This window comes from Tenrec ecaudatus, unplaced genomic scaffold (assembly GCF_050624435.1).
Source record: "Tenrec ecaudatus isolate mTenEca1 unplaced genomic scaffold, mTenEca1.hap1 Scaffold_158, whole genome shotgun sequence".
NCBI lineage: Eukaryota > Metazoa > Chordata > Mammalia > Afrosoricida > Tenrecidae > Tenrec > Tenrec ecaudatus.
Window position 1 is genome coordinate 63,329 of NW_027458056.1, and position 20,407 is coordinate 83,735.

At 42.8% G+C, this 20,407-nt stretch overlaps 1 pseudogene; it reads left to right on the forward strand.

The window, feature by feature from the left end:
- The window catches only part of LOC142436126 (ninein-like protein), a 91,225-nt pseudogene that overhangs the window by 49,984 nt on the left and 20,834 nt on the right, over window positions 1-20,407 (forward strand).

Genomic DNA, 20,407 nt, shown 5'->3' on the forward strand with positions numbered 1-20,407 from the left:
TCTGAATTGCTTATTTCATAATTACTCTGCTTAAACCTATTTCTATTCATATTAGTTTAGGTATGTCGTATATTTTCAGGAATTTGTCCCATTCATCTGCACTTTCAAATCTGTTGCAGTTCTTTTTCATAGTGTTATGATTCTTTATTCAATGAATATGTTGTGTTGTCTCCAGATTCATTTCTTTTGATTATTTGCCCTCCACCCCCCCCCCCCCAGTATATCCAGTAGTTTGTTTCAGTGATCCTTTTCAAAGAACCAACTTCTGGTTTGATTGATTTTTTTCTGTTGTTTAACTGTATTCTATTGCATTTCTTTCTCACTGGTATTTATTATTCATTTCAGCTAGTATCTTTGGCCTCTTGCTCTTCCTTTCCTTTTTGTTCAAGTTTTCATTTAAACAATTGATTTTCATCCATCTTTTTAAATATGGGCATGTATTGCTATGAATTTCCCTCTGAGAATGGTTTGTGCTGTGTCCCAAAGGATTTGGTATGTTGTGCTTTCCTTTATATTTGATACCAAGTATATTTTTATTTCACTTTTAATTTCTTACATAGAGAAATTGTTTTCTAGTCGTACAATATTTAATTTTGGTATAATAATAATTATTCATTTTTATTCTTCCTGTGATTGATTTCTTACTTCATACCATTATGGTCAGAAAGTATGCTTTGTATGATTTTAATGTTTTAAAACTTGAGATTTGTGGCCTAATCTGTAGTTGGTTCTGGAAAAATTATCCTGTGAAAATGTCTGCTGATGATGGATGGAGTGTTCTAAGTTAAATTGGCTTATGATTTTCTTTATGTTCTTAATGTCCTTATTGATTCACTTTTTAAATGTTCTGTCGAGAACTGAAATTGAAGGTTTCAAATCTACAAATATTAATAGCGGCACTGTAATTTTTTTTCTTTGATATTAGTGTTTGTGTCATGTTTTTGGACAGGTTAGGTGAATATATGCTAATAATTGTTGTATCTTCTTGAAGTATTAGCCCTTTTATTATGTAATAGCCTTTATCAGTATGACCACACTCCTTTTTTTGGGTGCTGGTTGCACGGAACATTTTTTCCATCCTTTATTTTCAGTCAGTTTGTGTCCTAATGTGAATGTGTGTTTTGTGTAGGTAACAAAAGATGAATCATGTTTTTTATCCAGTCTATCACTCTGCCTTTTGTGTCAATATTTTGGCTATTTACATTTTCTTCATTCTTTTAGCTAATTGGGTTTTGAGTTTCTTTTATCTGGTTTCTCTTTTTATCAATTTTCCTGTTATTTTTTGTATTTAGCATCTTTTGTTATGAGCTTTAATTCCTCTTTACATATTCTCTTAGTGGTTACTACAAATATTATACTATACAACATGCAATTACAGTAACATTTAGCATGCAATCAACAATGAATGTGAAATATTAAGTATTCCTGGTTTACTGTTCCCTCTCCTTTTTCTGTTGGTGAACCTCCAGTGACAGTAATGTACACCCTACATCCAGTAGTCGTAATATGTACTTATTTTCTGAGATCTCTGTCTGACTCCTTCCTCCCCCTTTGTGTACATTTGAGTGTTTGATTAATGTTCTTTCCTTTCCATTTAGAAAACTTCCTTAAGTACATGTAGGGCTGGTCTGGTATTGCCAAATTCCCAAGGCTTCTGGTTATTTGGGACTCTTCTTCCCTGTTTCAAAGAAATGCCTTGACTTAGTGCTTTTCTGTTGTTTCCTTTTTAATTAAAGTAGGGCGATGCCATCTATCGGTTGGCGTGTGTCACATATTGGTATAAGGAGCCCTGGTGGTGCAGATTGGTGTGATACTGCTAACCACAAGTCAGCAATTCACATCCATCTTTCTCTGTAGGGGAAAGATCAAGCTATTGCTCCCATAAACATGTACGCTCTCAGAACTCTAGGGTAAAAAAAGAAACCAAGAAACCATGGGGAGCAGTTTTACTCTTCCCATAGGGACACGAACAGTCAGAATCAACTTGAAGGCAGTGGGTTTTTACCTGTTGTTATGGAATTAAAGAATTTCCGATTTATTACCAAAGGTTTATAATTCATTACTGTGCTTAGATTTCTGGTGTTCAAATTGTGCCAGACAGGTCAACCTATCTGCTAAGTTTTTGCACTGCACCATCATTGTTTTGGTTGTTTTATTACGTGGTTCCTGAGATACTCCAGATTTACCTTGTACATTGCTGCCATTTACCCCAGAATCTGCCATTTCTCCAATGACTGCCGGTTCATTTGACAAGAGAATGATTCTTGAGGTCGATTAGGTTACCAGATGGGCTCATTGCTACAGGGATATCCTTGCTTGTTGGCTGAACTCAGTGTCTTACACTCATTCTACAGAAGGAGAAATAGCATGACCTTTCCCCCTGCGTAGCGCCCATTCTTTTCCAAATTTTAGCGTAAAGTTTCACTGTAATTTACAATGCATATTGCAAAGCACAACAACCATGCTTCTTCCCTTTGTCGCTGAATTTTCCTCCAATTTAGCTATCATTTTAACTTTCTTTCTCTTTCTCTCAGCTGGTAATCTTTGTTTTCTCGATGAGGCTGCCCTTGGCAAATATAAGATTTTAGTCAGATCGCTTTCAGTGGCAGTTTTTACTGCTATTGTGGACACTACAATGGATTTATCAAATGTTCTTTCTCTTTAAGCATCATTTCAGCTTTTTCTTTTTTTTCCCAACTGTCCATCTTGATTTTCCTGGTGAGGCTGCCTTTGATAAAAGGAAATATAAGATGGTAACCCGCTATCTTTGGTTTGATACTTTTTTCTGCTGTGTATTTTGCTGGACACCATAATGGCTTTCTGTGGCCTCTGTAAGAAACCCAGAGTCCTTTGTTCTTAATGCTGTGATAGACCTTAGTGGACTTGCTACTTCACAAGACTTTCCCCAGATTCCTTATCACCTTCAACATCCACAGCCACCCACTTAAGCAAGTGATAACTTAAAAACAGTAGTCTGACTTCCATCCTTCCAGAGAGCCACCAAGTAGACGTGCTAAGGCCCTGCTGCTCCAGCTCAGGCTCCACACATCTCTACCAGTTGTAATGGACTATGCTCCTAGGTTTTGTGTTACTAAATCTCAAGACAGAGAGACTTCGACTCGTTGTATATCAGGCATCAGCTTTCTCACACTGCTGAGTGGTAGGGATGTGTCTAAAGGAGTCCTAGTGGTACTTAGTGGCTATGTTTGGGTGCTGTTAAAATCTAGGTCAGTCGTTCAAACCCATCAGCCAGTCTGTGGGAGCGAGATGAAGCCGTCTGTTCCTGTAAAGATTTTCCACCTCAAAAACCGAAAGAAGTAGTTCTCTGCCCTATATGGTCGTTGTGAGTCAGAATCAACTTGTTATCAGCAGTGGACATTTTCAGAATACCTATTTGGAATATAAGAAGAACCACACAAGAAGCAGGCCACCAGATAAATATGACTGTGGATGCTGCTTCCAAGATCCGTGCTGCCCAGTGGAAAGGGAAATGAGCTGCAAGTGCACACAGTTGACGCATCCCACTGCCGACTGCGAGGCTGGCAGTTTGAGTCCACCCACATTGAAAGGGATATTGAAAGAAAGACCTGGTGATCTACTTCTGAAAAATCACCATCGAAAACCCTGTGAAGCACAGTTCTACCCTGACACCCATGGGATTGGCAGTACTACTCAACCGGGTGCCTAGCAAGACACCATTCTTTGTGGGATTTTTCCTATTTTAATTACCATCCATTGCTTTTTATTTTTTTAATCATTTTACTGAGGGCTCGTACAACATTTATCACAATCCATACGTACATCCATTGTGTCAAGCACATTTGTACATTTCTTGCCATCATCATTCTCAAAATATTTCTTTCTGCTTGAGCCCTTGGTATCAGCTCCTCCTTTTTCCCCTCCCTCCTAACCCTTCTCCCTCATGAATCCTTGATAAATTTATAAATTATCATTATTTTGCCATGTCTTACACTGTCCAGCATCTTCCTTCACCCACATTTCTGTTGTCTGTCCCCCAGGGGGTGGTTACATGTAGATCCTTGTGATCAGTTCCTGCTTTCTACCCCTCCGTCCCTCCACCCTCCCTGTTTCGCCGCTCTCACCACTGGTCCTGAGAGGGTCATCTGTCCTGGATTGCCTCTGTTTCCAGTTCCTGTGTGTACCAGTATACATCCTTTGGTCTAGCTGGATTTGTAAGGTAGAATTGGGATGATGATAGTGGGGAGGAGGAAGCATTGAAACTAGAGTAAAGTTGTATGTTTCATCATTGCTACACAGCACCTTGACTTGCTCATCTCCTCCCTGCGACCCTTCTGTGAGGGGATCTCCACTTGCCTACAGATGGGCTTTGGATCCCCACTCTGCACTGCCCCTCATTCACAGTGATAATAATATTTTTGTTCTTTGATGCCTGATACCTGAACCCATCAACATCTCATGATCACACAGGGTAGTGTGCTTCTTCCATGTGGGATTTATTGCTTCTCAGCTAAATGGCCTCTTTATTTTTAAGCCATTAAGACCCTAGGTGCTATATCTTTTGATAGCCAGGCACTACCAGCTTTCTTCACCACATTTGCTTACGCACCTGTGCTGTCTTCAGCGATCGTGTTGGGAAGGTGAGCCTTATGGAATGCCAGTTTAATAGAACAAGTGTTCTTGCATTGAGGGAGTACTTGAGTAGAGGCCCAATGTCCATCTGCTACGTTAATACTATAAATATATGCACATAGATCGATTATTTCCCCATTGTCATATATAAATATGTTTGCATATGTACATGCCTGTATTTAGACCTCTATAAATGTCCTTTGCCTTCTAGTTCTTTCCTCTATTTCCTTTTACTTTTATCTTGTCCCACTATCATGCTCAGCCTTCATTTGGGTTTCAGTAATTCCTCTCAGTTACATTACCCTTGAACGAGCCCTACCATGCCTTTTACACCCTCCTCATCACTGATTTTGGATCACTTGTTATTCCATTGTCCCTGGGATTTATTAACACCACTTCCTTTCCCCCACCTCTCCCTCTACTATGTCCCCTGGAACCTTCGGTCCTGTTGTTTTCTCCTCCAGATTGTTTATCCAGACTCTTTTATCTAGACAGACCTGCAGAGATAATACTATGCACAAACCAAGACAGAGCAAAACAAAGCAACAAAAAAGAAAATAGTTCAAGGTCTATTGACATTTAGGAGTGTTTTCTGGTGGAGTCTGATGGAGTGCCACACCATGGCCCCAAAGTCTATTTTTGGTATTCCCTCGAGACGTCCTTGCTCTGCTCCCCTTGCTGTTCTGTTGCACGCCTTTAGTGTTTTGCCTCGGTGTGGTGGGGTCTGATCAGGCATAATTCCCTCACTGTGTATCCAGTGTTGTCCCCTATAGGGCTATGGGCCAGTGAGGGATGTCATGTCTCATAGTGGGGTTGACCATATGGCCCTCTCTAGCTATTGGCTGCTCTGAGCAGGGATATCATCTTCAAGTCTTGGTGGGCCAGGATGTGCTCCACTCTCTCTTCCTCCCCCCTCATTTGCTCCTGTGTGCTCTGATCAGACATGTCCCTCTCCCTGAGCTGTAGCTTCAGTGCTGCCCCTAAGGTAAATTCTTCAGGGGGCAGGGGTGGTTGTCCACATAGTTGGGATTGGGGCCTGTCTCTCAGACCCCTCTACTGGTTCCCTGCTTCATGCCAGTATGTTGCATTCACATCTTAGAGCACCGCTTTGTAGTCTGGTCCCTCTTTCCCTGAGAAGATATGAATAATACACTCCCCTTGGGGGAGTTAGTGCCCTGTTCCCCAACTACTCATTTGTTTTTGTTTTTTCTCTCTTTCCCCTTCCTTTTTAGTTGTCTACCATATGTATTCCTGGATTTGGTCTAGTCCCTGCCATACTCCCTGAACCTGAACCCAGGAATGTTTATATACAATAGTTTTTTCCCTAAGCCCGTTTTGCACTTTTTTTTTTTAAGCTTTCCTCATCAGACTCATATAGTACTTCTCATTTTCTGCTTGGCTTACTTCGCTTAGTATAATTTCCTCCAATTCTTTCCAATGTGCTTCATGCATTCATCACTACTTTTTTTCTTATTTTTTAATCATTTTATTGGGGGCTCATAGAATTCTTATCACAATATGTTCTTGATCCATTGTGTCAAGAACATATGTACATTTGTTGCCATCATCATCCTCCAAACATTTGCCTTCTATTTGAGCCCTTAATATCTGCTGCTTATTTTCCCCCTCCCTCCCCACTGTCCCCTACCTCATGAACCCTTCATCATTAATAAATTATGATTATTTTGTCATATACTACACTGTCCGATGTCTCCCACCGCCTTCTTCTCAACTGTCCCTCCCCCAGGGAGGAGACTATATGTAGATTCTTGTAATCAGTTCCCCCTATCCACCCCACATTCTCTCCATCCTCCAGGCATCGCCACTCTCACCACTGGTCCTGAATGAGTCATCTGTCCTGGATTCCCTGTGTTTCCAGTTGCTATCTGTACCAATGTACATCCTCTGGTCTAGCCAGATTTGTAAGGTAGAATTGGGATCATGATAGTGGAGGAGAGGAAGTATTTAAGAACTAGAGGAAAGTTATATGTTTCATCGCTGCTACCCTGCACTCTGACTGGTTCATCTCTTCCCCACAACCCTTCACTAAGGGGTGTCTGATTGGCTACCAATGGGCTTTGAGTCTCCACTCTGCACTCACCCACATTTTCAATGATATGATCTTTTGTTCCTTGATGCTTGAAACCTGATCCCTTCGACAGCTCGTGGTCACACAGGCTGGTGTGTTTCTTCCATGTGGGCTTTATTGCTTTTGAGCTAGATGGCCACTTGTTTATCTTAGAACCTTTAAGAACACAGACGCTATATCTTTTGATAGCTGGGCACCATCACTTTTCTTCACTACATTTGCTTACACACACGTTTGTCTTCATTGATCGTATCAGGGAGGTGGGCACCCATTGATATGATTTTTAGTTCTTTCATGTCTGATAACCAGTCCCTTCTGCACCTTGTGGTCAGACAGGCTGTGTGCTTCTTCCATGTTGGCTTTGATGCTTCTCAGCTAGATGGCCGCTTGTTTATCTTCAACGCTTTAAGATCCCAGACGCTTTGATAGCCACGTACCATCAGCCTTCTTCACCACATTTGCTTATGCACACATTTTTCTTCAGCAATCATGTCGGGAATGTATGCATCCTGGAATGCCAATTTAATAGAACAAAGTGTTCTTGCATTGAGTAAGTGGAGGCCTAATTGTTTTATTAGGAGTTCACACAACTCTTATCACAATTCATACATACATCAGTTGTGTAGAGCACATTTGTACATTCATTGCCCTCATCATTCTCAAAACATTTCCTCTCCACTTAAGCCCTTGGCATCAGGTCCTCATTTTGTCCCCTCCATCCCCGCTTCCCCCTCCCTCATGAACCCTGGATAATTTATAAATTATTATTTTGTCATATCTTGCCTTGTCCGACATCTCCCTTCACCCACTTTTCTGTTGTCCACCCCCTAGTAACAAGGTCAAATGCAGATCCTTGAAATCGATTCCTCCCTTCCAACCTACTCTCCCTCTACGCTTCTAGTAGTGCCACTCTCACCACTGGACCTGAAGAGATCATCCACCCTGGATTCCCTATGTTTCTGGTTCCTATCTGCACCAGTGTACATCCTCTGGTCTAGCCAGACTTGCAAGGTAGAAATCAGATCATGATAGTGCAGGAGGATGAAGCATTTAGGAACTAGAGGAAAGTTGTATTTTTCATTGTTGCTACATCACACCTTGACTGGCTCGCCTCCTCCCCTACACCCCTCTGCAAGGGGATTCCGGTGACTGACAAATGGGTTTTGGATCTCCAATCTGCACCCCGCCCCCCCACCTCATTCACTATGGTAAGATTTTTTGTTCTGATGATGCCTGATACCTGATCCCTTCAACACCTTGTGATCGCACAGGATGGTGTGGTTCTTCCATGTGGGCTTTGTTGCTTCTGAGCTAAGTGGCTGCTTGTTTGCCTTTAAGACACCAGACGCTATACCTTTTGATATCCGGGCACCATCAGCTTTCTTTGCCACATTTGCTTATGCACCCATTTGTCTTCAGCGATCATATCATGGAGGCAAGCACAAAATGTTATGATTTTTTGTTCTTTGATGCCTGATAACTGATCCCTTTGGCACCTTGTGATCACACAAGCTGGTGTGCGTCTTCCATGTGGGCTTTGTTGCTTCAGAGCTAGATGACCACTTGTTTATCTTCAATCCTTTAAGACCCCAGACGTTATATCTTTTGATAGCCGGGCACCATCAGCTTTATTCACCACATTTGCTTATGCACCCGCTTTGTCTTCAGCAGTTGCGTTGAAAAGGTCAGCATCACAGAATGTCAATTTAATAGAAGAAAGTATTCTTGCATTAAGGGAGTACTTGAGTGGAGGCCCAATGTCCTTCTGCTACCTTAATACTAAACGTATAAATATATGCACATAGATCTATTTACCCATCCTCATATATAAATATATTTGCATATATACATGTCTTTATCTAAACCTCTATAAATGCCCTTTGTCTCCTAGCTCTTTCCTCTATTTCCCTTGACTTTCCTTCTGTCCCACTATCATGCTCAGTCCCGACCAGGGTTTCAGCAAATCCTCTTTGTTACATTACCCTTGATCATGCCCTACCAGGCCTCCCAGCCCCTCCTCACCACTGATTTAGATCACTTGTTCCCTTGTCCCTGGGTTTGTTAACACCACTACCTTTTCCCCCACCTCTCCTATGTCCCTCCTGAACTGTCGGTCCTGTTGTTTTATCCTCCAGATTGTTCATCCAGCCTATCTTATTTAGAAAGACCAGCGGAGATAATAACATGCACAAAAACAAGACATAAAAATACCAAGGAACAATATACAACCAACCAACAACAATAAATCAATGACAAAAAAAAGCACAAGAAAGAAAAGTTTGTAGTTAGTTCAAGGATTGTGTGTTGGCCTTTAGGAGTGTTTTCCAGTTCAATCAATTGGGGTACCACACCCTAGCCCCAAAGTCCACCTTCATCATTCCCTGAGGACCTCGCCATTCCATTCCCTTGCTATTCTGTTGCACCCCCTTAGTGTTTTGCCTCGGTGTGGCAGGATCAGATCAGGCGTAGTTCCCACACTGTGTCTCCAGTGTTGTCCCCGGTAGAGCTATGGGTCAGTGAGGGACGTCATGTCTCATAGTGGGGCTGGCCATGTGGTCCTCTCTGTGAACTGGCTGCTCTAATCGGGATAATCGTCCTCAAGACCTGGTGGGCCAGGATGTGCTCCACTTTCTCCTCCTCCCCCTTCATCATCACCCATGTGCTCCCATCAGATATGTCCCTCTCCTGGAGCTGCAGATTCAATGCCGTCTTTTGAAATAAGTTCTTCTGGTGGGAGGGCCAGGCGTCCTCTTAGTATTTGTCATCACTGCTTTTTAGTGATGTGTAGTACTCCATTGTATGTATATACCACTGTTTTTTAATCCAATCATTTGTTGGTGGAAATTTGGGTTGTTTCCAACTCCTTGCATTCGGATTTGTACCCTTGTGGAACTGCTGTTCAGGACCTTTGCCCACCTCCTCGGTGGGCAATTAGTTTTTTTCTCTTTGGAAACTAGCAGAGTATTGTAGATTTTAGTAATAAGGCCTTTGTCTGATGTGTCAGGCTAAAGATGTTTTCCCAGTCCGTGGGCTCTCTTATTACTCTCTTGGTGAATTATTTTGATGTACACAGATGTTTTATCTTCAGTGTATCCCACATGTCAATTTGTGACTCATGTGCATTTGTGTCCTTCCCTGTTTCTGCTATCCCATGTATTCCCAGTGCCAAAATTCTCAGATTGGTCCCAGTTCCCTTATTGATGGACCTAATAGTTTGCAGTTTTACCTCAAGGTCTGTGATTTACCTTGAGTTTATTCTTGTGCATGGAGTCAGATAAGGGTCATGCTTCATTTTTCTGCAGGTAGATATCCATTTTTTCCAACACCGCTTGTTAAAGAGGGTACCTGCTTTTGATATTTTGGGGGCTTTATCAAAAGTGAGTTGTCTGTATGCTGATGATTTTATTTCTGGGTTTTCAGTTCTTTTCCAGTAGTCTAAGTATCTGTCATTATACCAATACCTCCCAGTTTTGACCATGATGGCATTATAATATGTGCTAAAGTCAGGTAAAGCAAGCCCTCCCACTGTGTCCTTCTTAGGGAGTCTCTGCTAATTCTGGGCTTCTTCCCTCTCCATATGAATTTGGTAATCAGTTTTTCCATTTCTTTCAAGAAAGATGAGGGTAATTCTCTCAGGATTGCATTAAAGTTATATAGTGCCTAGGAGAGAACTGACATCTTTACTATATTGAGTCTTCTGATCGACAAAAATGGGATATTCTCCCATTTGTTGAATCACTCTTGGTTTCTTGTAATAGTGTTCCATAGTTTTCCTCATATAAATCTTTTGTTCTTTTAGTCTGCTATTTCCCTAGATATTTTAATTTGTGCTTGGCTATTGTGATGGGTACCACCTTTTTGACCTCCTCTTCTGTTATTTTAGCTGATATGTATAGCAGTCCAGTGGACTTCTGTTTGTTGATCTTGTATCCTGCCACTCTGCCCCTTTTGGATCTTTTGGGATTTTCCATTTATAAAATCATGTCATCTACATATAACGATAGTTTTACCTCTTCCTTCCCCAGACGAATACCTTTGATGTCTCTCCTTTGCCTTATGCTGCGAGCTAAAACCTCCAGTACGATGTTAAATAAGAGTGGGGACAAGGGGCATCCTTGTCTGGACCCTTTTTCTGTGGAATTGTGTTCCTCTTTTCTGCATTGACTACCATGTTGGCTGTTGGTTCTTCATATATAGCTTGTATGGTCTTGAGGAATTGTCCTTCCATTCCTATCTCCTGACGTGTCTTAAAAAGGAATTGGTGTTGGATGTTGTCGAATGCTTTTTCCACATCTATCAATATTATCATGTGGTTCTTAGAGTTTTTCATGTCAATGTGGCACATGATACTAATGGTCTTTCGTATGTTGAACTATCCCTGGTATGAATCTTGCTTGGTCATGGTGAATTACCATATATACTCGTGTATAAGCTGAATTTTTCAGCACAAAAAATGTGCTGAAAAACTGGGGTTTAACTTATACGAGGTGTAATATCTCACAGGTGATTGTCGTTCCTCCGCTGTTCATTCAAAGCCCCACTGATACTGCAGGGCTTTGAATGTTTGTTACTCACATCTAACCAATCAGAGCCATCCTATGACGTGGAAGGCTCCAATTTGCAGAAGCACCCATAGTGATTCACTTACGCTGGCAGCTGAACTGGTCAGGATGTGTCCGTGGCTGCGCTCCGTCTCTCCCCTCTGGTCTCTGTGTTAATTCACATCCTGCATTTCCCACCCTAGGCTTATACTCAAGTCATCAGTTTTTCTAGTTTCCCAGGTAAAAACTAGGTACCTAGGCTTATACTCAGGTCGGCTTATATTCAAGTATATATGGTATTCGTTTTATATACATTTGTATTCTATTGGCAAGTATTTTGTTAACAATTTTTGCATCTGTGTTCATTAAGAATATTGGTCTGTAGTTCTCAATTCTTGTAGGATTCCTGCCCTGTTTGGGTATCATATTTATACTTGCTTCAAGAGGTTGCCGTCTTTTCTATGTTCTGGAAGATTTTGTGTAGGATTGGTGTCATTTCTTCCCTAAATGCTTGGTAGAATTGTCCTGTGAAGCCATCTGGCCCAGGGAATTTGGGGTTGGTAATCCCTTGATATCCTTGTCTATTTCTTCTATTGCTATGGGTCTATTGACATTCTTGATGTTCCTCTGGGAAATTCGAGGGAGGGATTGTTTTTCAAAATTTGACCATGTCTTCCAAGTTGTTGAATTCATTGGAATACAGTCCTTCGTAATACTCTTTAATTGTCATTTTGAATTCATTAGAGTCTGTTGTAATGTCCCCTCTTTCATCCCTCATTCTTGCTATTGAAATTTGTTCCCGTCTTTCTTTGGTTAGGTTTACCCACGATATGTTGATTCTGTTTATCTTTTCAAAGAACCAACTTTTAGCAGCATTAATTTTTTCCATAGTTTTCTTATTTTCCCTCTCCTAAATCTCAGCCCTGATTTTTATTATTTCTTTTCTTTTGCTATTAGCACGATTGTGCTGTTGACTCAGCCCTAGTTGCTGTAAATTTTGTGCCAGCATATCAATCATATGGCTTTCTTCCTTTCTCAGGTGTGCATGTATTGCTATGAAACTTCCTCTGATAACTGCCTTTGCTGTGTCCCATAAGTTTTGGTACGTCTTATTCTCATTCTCATTGGTTTCTAGAAATTTCCTAATTTCATCTATGATCTGAGCCAGTACACACTCCTTTTTCAGTAGAGAGTTATTCATCCTCCAATTGTTTGCCTTGTTTTATTCATCTTCCTTTTGCTGATTTCCAGCCTTATGGCACAGTGGTCAGTGAGAGAAGTCTATATGATATCAATGTGCTTAAATTTATGCAGATTTGACTTATGCCCCAGCATGTCGTCTATCTTCGAATATGTGCTATGTGGGCTTGAAAAGAATGTGAAATATTTTGTATTTTCATGCAAAGCTCTGTAAATATATATCAGGTCAAATTGACTAATTGTAGTGTTTAGATCTCTGGCCTCCTTGTTGAGTTTCTTTCCCTGTGATATTTCTTTCTCAGAGAGTGGTGTATTGAAGTCACCTACTATAATTGTTGAGGCTGTGACTTCCTTTTTCATATTTTGAAGCATTTGTTTGACGTATTCAGCAGGTCTGTCATTTGGGGAATATGTTTACAATGCTTAGTGGTTCTTTGCCTACTGTTCCCTTGAGCAATATATAGTGTTCCACATCTCTTTTTATGGTTTGCACTTTGAGGTCAGTTTTATCCAAGATTACGATTGCAACCCTTGGTTTTTTTTAATTGCTGTTTCTTTGGTATGTTTTTCTCCAGCATTTGATTCTCAGCCTAGTTTTGTTTGTAGTCTTGACATGTGTCTCCTGTTGGCAGCAGATTGATTAGTTGTATTTCTAAACTAGTCTAAACTAGTCTGCTAGCCTCAGTCTTTTAATGCCTGAGTTTAGTTCATAGATATTCAGGGGTATTATTTCCATCCGTGGACTCTGTGATGTCATCTTACACCTTTTGTGTTGGGTGTTTTCCCACCTCCCTTTCTTTTTAATGTAGTGTGTGTGTGTGTGTGTTTCATTCTTGACTTCTTTTCACCCTTAATCCAATGCTATCTTGGGGGCTGTTTTCTCTTTGTTTCCCTCTGGGTGAGGTTGTTCTCTGTGGCAGTCTCTTACTTATGCTTGGTGAGTGCTGTTCTTCTGCCTATACTGGATCGACAAGGATCCAGGCTGGGTTTCTTCTAATGTATTCTTTGAGTTTTTCCTTCTCTAAAAGACAATTACTTCTTCATCTATCTTGATCAATAATTTGGCTGTGTAGAGTATTCTTGGGTTTGCATTATTTTCCTTCAATTTTTGCAATGTTACTCAACAACTCTCTTCTCTTCTTCATAGTGTTCTCTGATACCCTGTTTCCCCGAAAATAAGACAGTGTCTTATATTAATTTTTGCTCCCAAAGATGCACTAGGTCTTATTTTCAGGGGATATCTTATTTTTCCATGGAGAAGTATGTGGTACACGTTTATTGTTTATTGTTTTATTAAAAGAGACCTCGTACTACCTGTCTGCTCTGACTGCGCTGCAGCCAATAGTGAGCTGCGTGGTGGTGCCCACCACTATGATCCAGAGTCCAGAGTTACGGTAGCTTCGGGGGTGCTGATTTTTGGGGAGATCTTATTTTTGGGAGATGCCTTATATTTCAGCCCGAGGCAAAACTGTAAGTAGGTCTTATTTTGGGGGGATGTCTGACTTTGGGGGAAACATGATAGGTCTGAGCATATTCTTATTTGGGAAACTATGTGATTGCTTGTTTTTCCCTAGCTCTTCTCATGATTTTCTCCTTTTCCTCAAAGTTGGATAGTAAGTATGATGTGCCTTGATTTCTTCTTGGGTTTCAATCTGACTGGTGTTCTTTCAGCCTCCTGAATGGTTGCCAGGTTTTCATTCATTAAGCTCGGGAAGTTTTCCTCCAAGAATTTCCTCTCTGTTGCAGTTGACTTCTTTGTGGTGTCTTCCTCTGGTAATCCAATAATTCTAATGTTGTTCCACTTCATAGCATCAGACCTAGCTTTTAGGTTCTCTTCAGCTTCACTAATGATCTTATTAGATTTTTGTTCGCATTTAAAGTCTCCTTGGCTGTCCTCTAGGTCACTGGTGCAATTATCTGCCTCCTCCAGTCGATTCTCGAGGTCTGTGTGTCTGCTACTAGTTTTTGTTATCTCTTCCCTGATCTCTTGTATTTCCCTTTGGTGTATGGACTTAATCTCCTCTTTCATTTAATCTTTTTTCTGTATTGTTTTTCTCATATCCTGTATTACTGCAAGAAGTATTCTGAAAAATTCTTTATGTGGCAGATAAATATCTGCTTCTTCTATGCATGTCGTTCGGTTCAGGACATCTCTGCCATTGAAGTTTGTTTCTCATGTTTTTTTGTTGAGGTCATTGGGCCTGATTGCTGTTTGTTTTAGAGGAGCCAGGTGCCATTTTTCAGGGAGTCAAAGAGCACTGGCTCTCTCTGGGAGACTCGTAGGAATGCTTCTTCGAACTGCTACAGCTAATTTCACTATGGAATTAGCCAACCACTTTGTCCTCCTGTGGCTTCACTCTTTCCCTAGTCAACAAGTTGGATGGGCCTCTCCGGAGATGCTGGTTGGGTTGTTGTGGATCCACGAGGATGGTGCTTTACTGGGTGATCTCACAAGAATCCATGATGGTGTGGCCCATGACGGCTTGGGTTGTCACAGGTGGCATGCAAAGGTGCCCGCTGCAACAGGAGTGTCACAGAAATCTGGTTGGTTGCCTGCTTTGGTATAGAGCACCGTGAATGGTGGGCGGAATTTCCCTGATCAGGTAGATCACTGCGTAGGTTAGGCAGAGTTTCCCACTGCTCCGTGGAAAGCTGGTGAGTGTTTGATAAGCTTTCTTAGTCTGTGAGGCACTACAGCAGGCGGGAGGAAGCTCCCTCAGTAACGTGGGCCCACAGAGGATGGATAGGAGCTCCCCAAGGCACACAGGCAGGATTTCCCCCAAAGAAGGGGTGCCGAATTTCTCCAGCCATGTCTTAAGCACTACAGAGGACCGGCAGGTGGGCTTTTCCAGGGAAGAAGTTGGGCAGGATATCCCCTGTTGGAGTGTGGGTCGGCTTTCCCAGCTTCCGGTTATGCTGCAGAGGGAGGAGCTCGTCCAGCAGGGTTGAGTGCAGGCATTAATGCCCTAGGCTAAGGGTAGTGGTCAGGATGTTGGCAGTGCTGTGTGAGAGAAAGGGGAAGAGAAAAAGAGAAGGAAAAAAAAACAGCCCACTAAGACAGGGGGCTAGGGGGGAATAGAGAGAAGAGAGGGAAACTGAAGCATCAATATAAATGAACCTGATCCTTGACCATGGGGCTGGAGGGGTTTAATCCCTGCCCTGAGATGGTGTCAAACTGTGGATGTGTTGAGATAAAGCCCCTGTGTTGCCTATAAATGATCCTGGCTCCAGCCAAGACAGTGGCCGGGCCAAGGTAAGGTGACCAGATTTTAACATTGGTATAGCGGGACACCACTGATAAAACTCATATCCTGGTGAAATTACCACATGGCAGCCGAAAACCGTATATACCCTCACTTGTTGTGCATTCTTTCCAAAAATTGGGACTTTTTAAAAACACCATAGACACGAGAAAAAATGTTTAAAAAGCGGTACGTCTGGTCACCTTAGGCTAAGGTCAAACCCTAGCTGGCCTCCATTGTGGTAAGCCAAAAGACCCAGCTCCTTAAAACCTATTGGATCTCTGCCTACTTATCTTTCTGATGCTCCTTCTGCGACCTGGTGGTGTGGAATTTCCCTCTTAGTGACTCTCCTGCACAGATTTCTGTGGAGTTCCTCTGCTATGTGTTACTCAGTCGCCATCTTCCTGGAAGTCTCTACCATCCATTTCTTAACAGATTTTTGTGAGAACTTTTTTTTCTCTCCCACTTAAAATTAATATACTTTTCCCCTCAAGAGACTGTAATTTACCTTTGTAAATTACAGAAAAAGGGCTTCAAAAATTCATGGAAAATTCCTTTACCTTTTAATCCTATTTCCATGAGCTATTTGTGGCTCACTCATACATGTTATTCCAGTTACTATGGCTCCATAAGAAATTATCGCCAACACTTAATGGCCTAAAATAGCAATTAAATATGCTCATAGATTTTATATTTTGTGGGAAGGAACTCAGACATAGCATAACAAACATGTTTCTTCTCTGCCCTATGATGCCGGGGCCTCAGCTACACACCTTACTGGCTAGACCAGAAATGTCTGAAAGCTCGCTTACCATGTGGCTGCCTGATGGGCCAGTTTGGGCTTCTTCACAGTTCAATGTCTAGTGTCCCTCCAGAGTACGTTTCCTAAAGGAGAAACCAGGTAGAATCATACTCCTATAGTCCCTGGGAGCACTGCTGCCGTATTCATTAGGTCTGAAGAGTCCCAAGTCCCCCATCCCCAGGTGCACAAAAGGGAAAGTGACCACACACCTCACATTCCTTCACGAAGGGATCTAGGGTCCCTGAGTAAACCGCATGGAGTGCATAGCTGACCTCTGGCTACATCAAGGAGAAGAATCCTACGTAGCTCCATCAATCAAGGCCGATTGCCACAAAATAGAGATCAGGCATGCCTCCACCCTCCATCATTCTTTACCCTTTTCTGATAGTAACTGTTTCTTCCACAGCATTCTACTTTTGTGCTGTGTTCTATAATCCATTGCACTGGTCGCACAGAGCTCACAGGCAATACTCACAATTAAGGGAGCTTTTTAGAGAACTTAATGGGTTACTACAAGCCAAGATCAGAAAACACTAAGGATACAGTCATTGGTCCACAGTATCATCTCGCCTCAATCAAGTCTTTCTCTAGTCCTTAGTCTCTGTGTTGCTCTTCAATTCTGTCTCGTGTCTCCTTGCCTCAGCCTCTGACTTTGCCTTGTTCTTTCAGTCTGTCCAGTAATTTCTGTTTCACAGCCTCTGGTTCCTCTTGTCTTTAGACAGAGATCTCATTTGTTCTCCACTGGTAGTTCTTTATCCCTTAAGTTCATGGGATTCCTCTCTGTTCCTGTTCTAAGATAACACATCCCTATGGCCAGGGAAGTGGCAACGAAAATGAACCAGTCCACTCTGTTTTGTGTTAGACATGCCCTATTTGCAAAGTCCCACCTAATCATCAATGGGAATCACAAAGACCTAGACAGAAGAGCCATGCCAAGAGACTTCACACCACGATAGTCCCACAGACAGGCGCTTCTTGCCTTCTTACCCTTAAATCTACAAGTGAGAGCTGTGTCTTGGGAGATTCGCCTCTAAACCCTGGCAACCAAGTGTGCTTTTTACAGTGCATTTCCTCAACTCCTGTGCAGACAGACCACTGCAGCCAGGTGCAGATTCAGGGCAGCCTCCCAGCATTGCCTGTCTGTCCTGCAGCCCCCACTCTATGTGCCTCATTGGGCCTCAGCCATCCATGTGGCCTTTCTGCTCTGCTGGGTGGCATTTTGTTTTAAGATGATGGCAACGCCTTGACAGTCAAAGCTGCAGAACCCTCTGGAGAAAGGACACCAGTGAGTTGCTTTTCTTGGCCATACCCCATCACTGTGGTGGACTTGCACACATTCCTGTTGAGTCAGGTGTTGGTGATCTGCATTTCTCCTCCACATTCACTTCACTTTAAAAAAAAAATTTAGCCCCTGCTATGATTCTAGTGATAGAAGGCGATGTAGGATTTAAGAAAGCTGAATTATCCCTGTCATGTTTAACTCACTGCATAGTTGGAAACTTATAGTTTGAATGTTACATGTTTGCTGTCAGGAATTGAATTTCCTTTCCACTGGGCATCCTGCAGACCCTGCGGTGCTGCATTGCTCCTTGGGCCTTGCTGTGTAGCATGGGGATTGCAGGGCCATCTCTACTCTGCTTATAGGACCTGCAGGACCGCAATGATGAGTTGCAGGCTGCGCTGGAAGGCCTACAGACATGGATGCACAAGACACAGAGTAGCCCATCTAGTTTCCGGCCAGATGGATGCCTGCCCCCAGCAGATTGCTCCGAAGGTAGAGGATCTTCTTGGGGAAAGGGTGGAGTCCTTGTTCCAGCAAACTGGGCTATCTCTCAGACCTACCCGTAGTTTGTGTCATGGGCCACTTCCAAGCATCATAGGGTATATTGAGGCACAAACACCTGCCCCAGACACACTGGCACCACCCGGCTGAGTTCCTTGTAGCTGGGAATTTATGGAAGGGGATGGGGGCTTTATCAACTGTAATGAAATGGCAGCAGTTATGTGATCTCACAATGACCTCATCAGAGGCATGTCCATCACTCGTAGATGTTCCAAAGCCACCTCCAGAGTTGTGATTAAGATGAAGGGACTTGGTGGTGAGGTTTCAGCATAGGCTAGAGACAGAGAGAGTGAGGGTATGTGACAGTAAATAAAGGAGCTATATTTCCTTTGCCCAGGTCACAGACCAGTCTCTATACAGATTGTCCTCTGAGCTGTAAGCTGGTTGATGTGAAAACTCTTTTAATAAAAGAGATAAATTATATCTAAAACATATTAATGACTCCCTGATATTCAGAGAGAGCTTGAGATTTGTCCCCTTGAGTGTCAGAATTCGTCAGAATAGACCTGTGCCAGCGGCGCCTGCGCAGGACACAGGTCAAGCACTGGAAGCAGTTGGGACCTGTGTGCATAGGCGTGCATATCTGCTTAAAAGTAGATATCTCTGGCTTCAGGATCCTCTTAGTGCTGAGGTTTATGACAAATTCCACCTACAGTGTAGACTGTGTTTGATTAATCTCAGCTCCTTCAAAAGACAAGAACAAGGAGGTAACACAGCTGCCCTAGAGTTTTGTCATAGTCCTGTATAGCCAGGGGTTGGTTCTTGGATCAGTGCCCCCAACTGTGCATCAGCAGACACCGTGGCAAGTCTCTCAGCCCTGCTGCCAAAGCTCTGATACACAGTGGTTTTGTGTGCTAAGTTTTGGCCACTCCCTCACCCCAGGGAGATCTGTGGACACTGACAGGCCACTCCCTCACCCCAGGGAGATCTGTGGACACTGACAGGCCACTCCCTCACCCCAGGGAGATCTGTGGACACTGACCTGTGGATCTTTGGCAGTCGAGCATTTTGCATCCTCCTCCCTCCCAGTTTTGTAGCGCTCTAAAGCTATTTATTTAATAAAATGTAAATGAATTATAGCTAAAAGAGCCAACCTGGGAACCTTAAGTTTTCTCTGAATGTGGGTACAGCGTCTTTGGACCCCAACATAACCTGCTCACCTGCAAATGGCAGATTGGTGTCTTGAAATCCTGTGAGTCAACAGCCAAAGGCCATTAGACTCATTTGGGAAATGTGGGATGGAGCCTGACACAGCCAGCTGCACCACATCCAGAGATGCCAAGGGTGCTGTGACATCCATTTAAGGCATCCTACGTATTCTTCCACACAACAGACAGGTCAGCCATCCCCAGGGAAATGGACACTGTGTCCCCTCAACTACACAGAATTTATGGCCCTCAGCACGAACCACTGACCCAAAACCTGGGAGACAAGGCCCTGAAGTCTTGGGTCTGCTCGAGACTGGGGACTGCGGCACCAGATCACAGACCTAGGCTTCATGCCATCGCTAATGAAACCTAGCAGTTTCACAATGTGGCCTTTTTATGTACTGTCCTCCCATCCCTCTGATGGAAACCATTTTAGAAGCAGCACCAAGGCTCAGTTGACCCTTCCGATGTTTGTCTGCTGCTGAGAGAATAGTAAGAAGCTGGGTTGCAGTAAGCCTAGTGATGTGGACTGTCCAGCCTCACGGACCTCCTGTCAGCCCAGGTGACTGCGCAAGTTGACAGTTCTCAGTTTCCAAGGCAAAGTAATTCTTTCCAGAGGTTCTCATTCAGGTTTTTGTCTTGTCCCTTATGTCAAAGTTTGTCACCATTTTCAGGGTGACAATGAGAGTAGAGGATGACTTTGCCACGTCCCATCCTTGACACTGCAAAATGAAGACTGAGTCATGGCATAAATGCAATTCTGAGTCTCAGACCAGCTCTCTTCCAAGCCCTAGCAACACACGTAGTTCAAAGATGTGCCTTGTGTGCCTGGTGTGCGGAGTGGTGATTCAGGTCGGAAAGCGAGTCCTTGCAGTGCTCTCAAGCACCATTCCTCATTCCACACGTATGGAATGTGCCTGACTGCTTTATT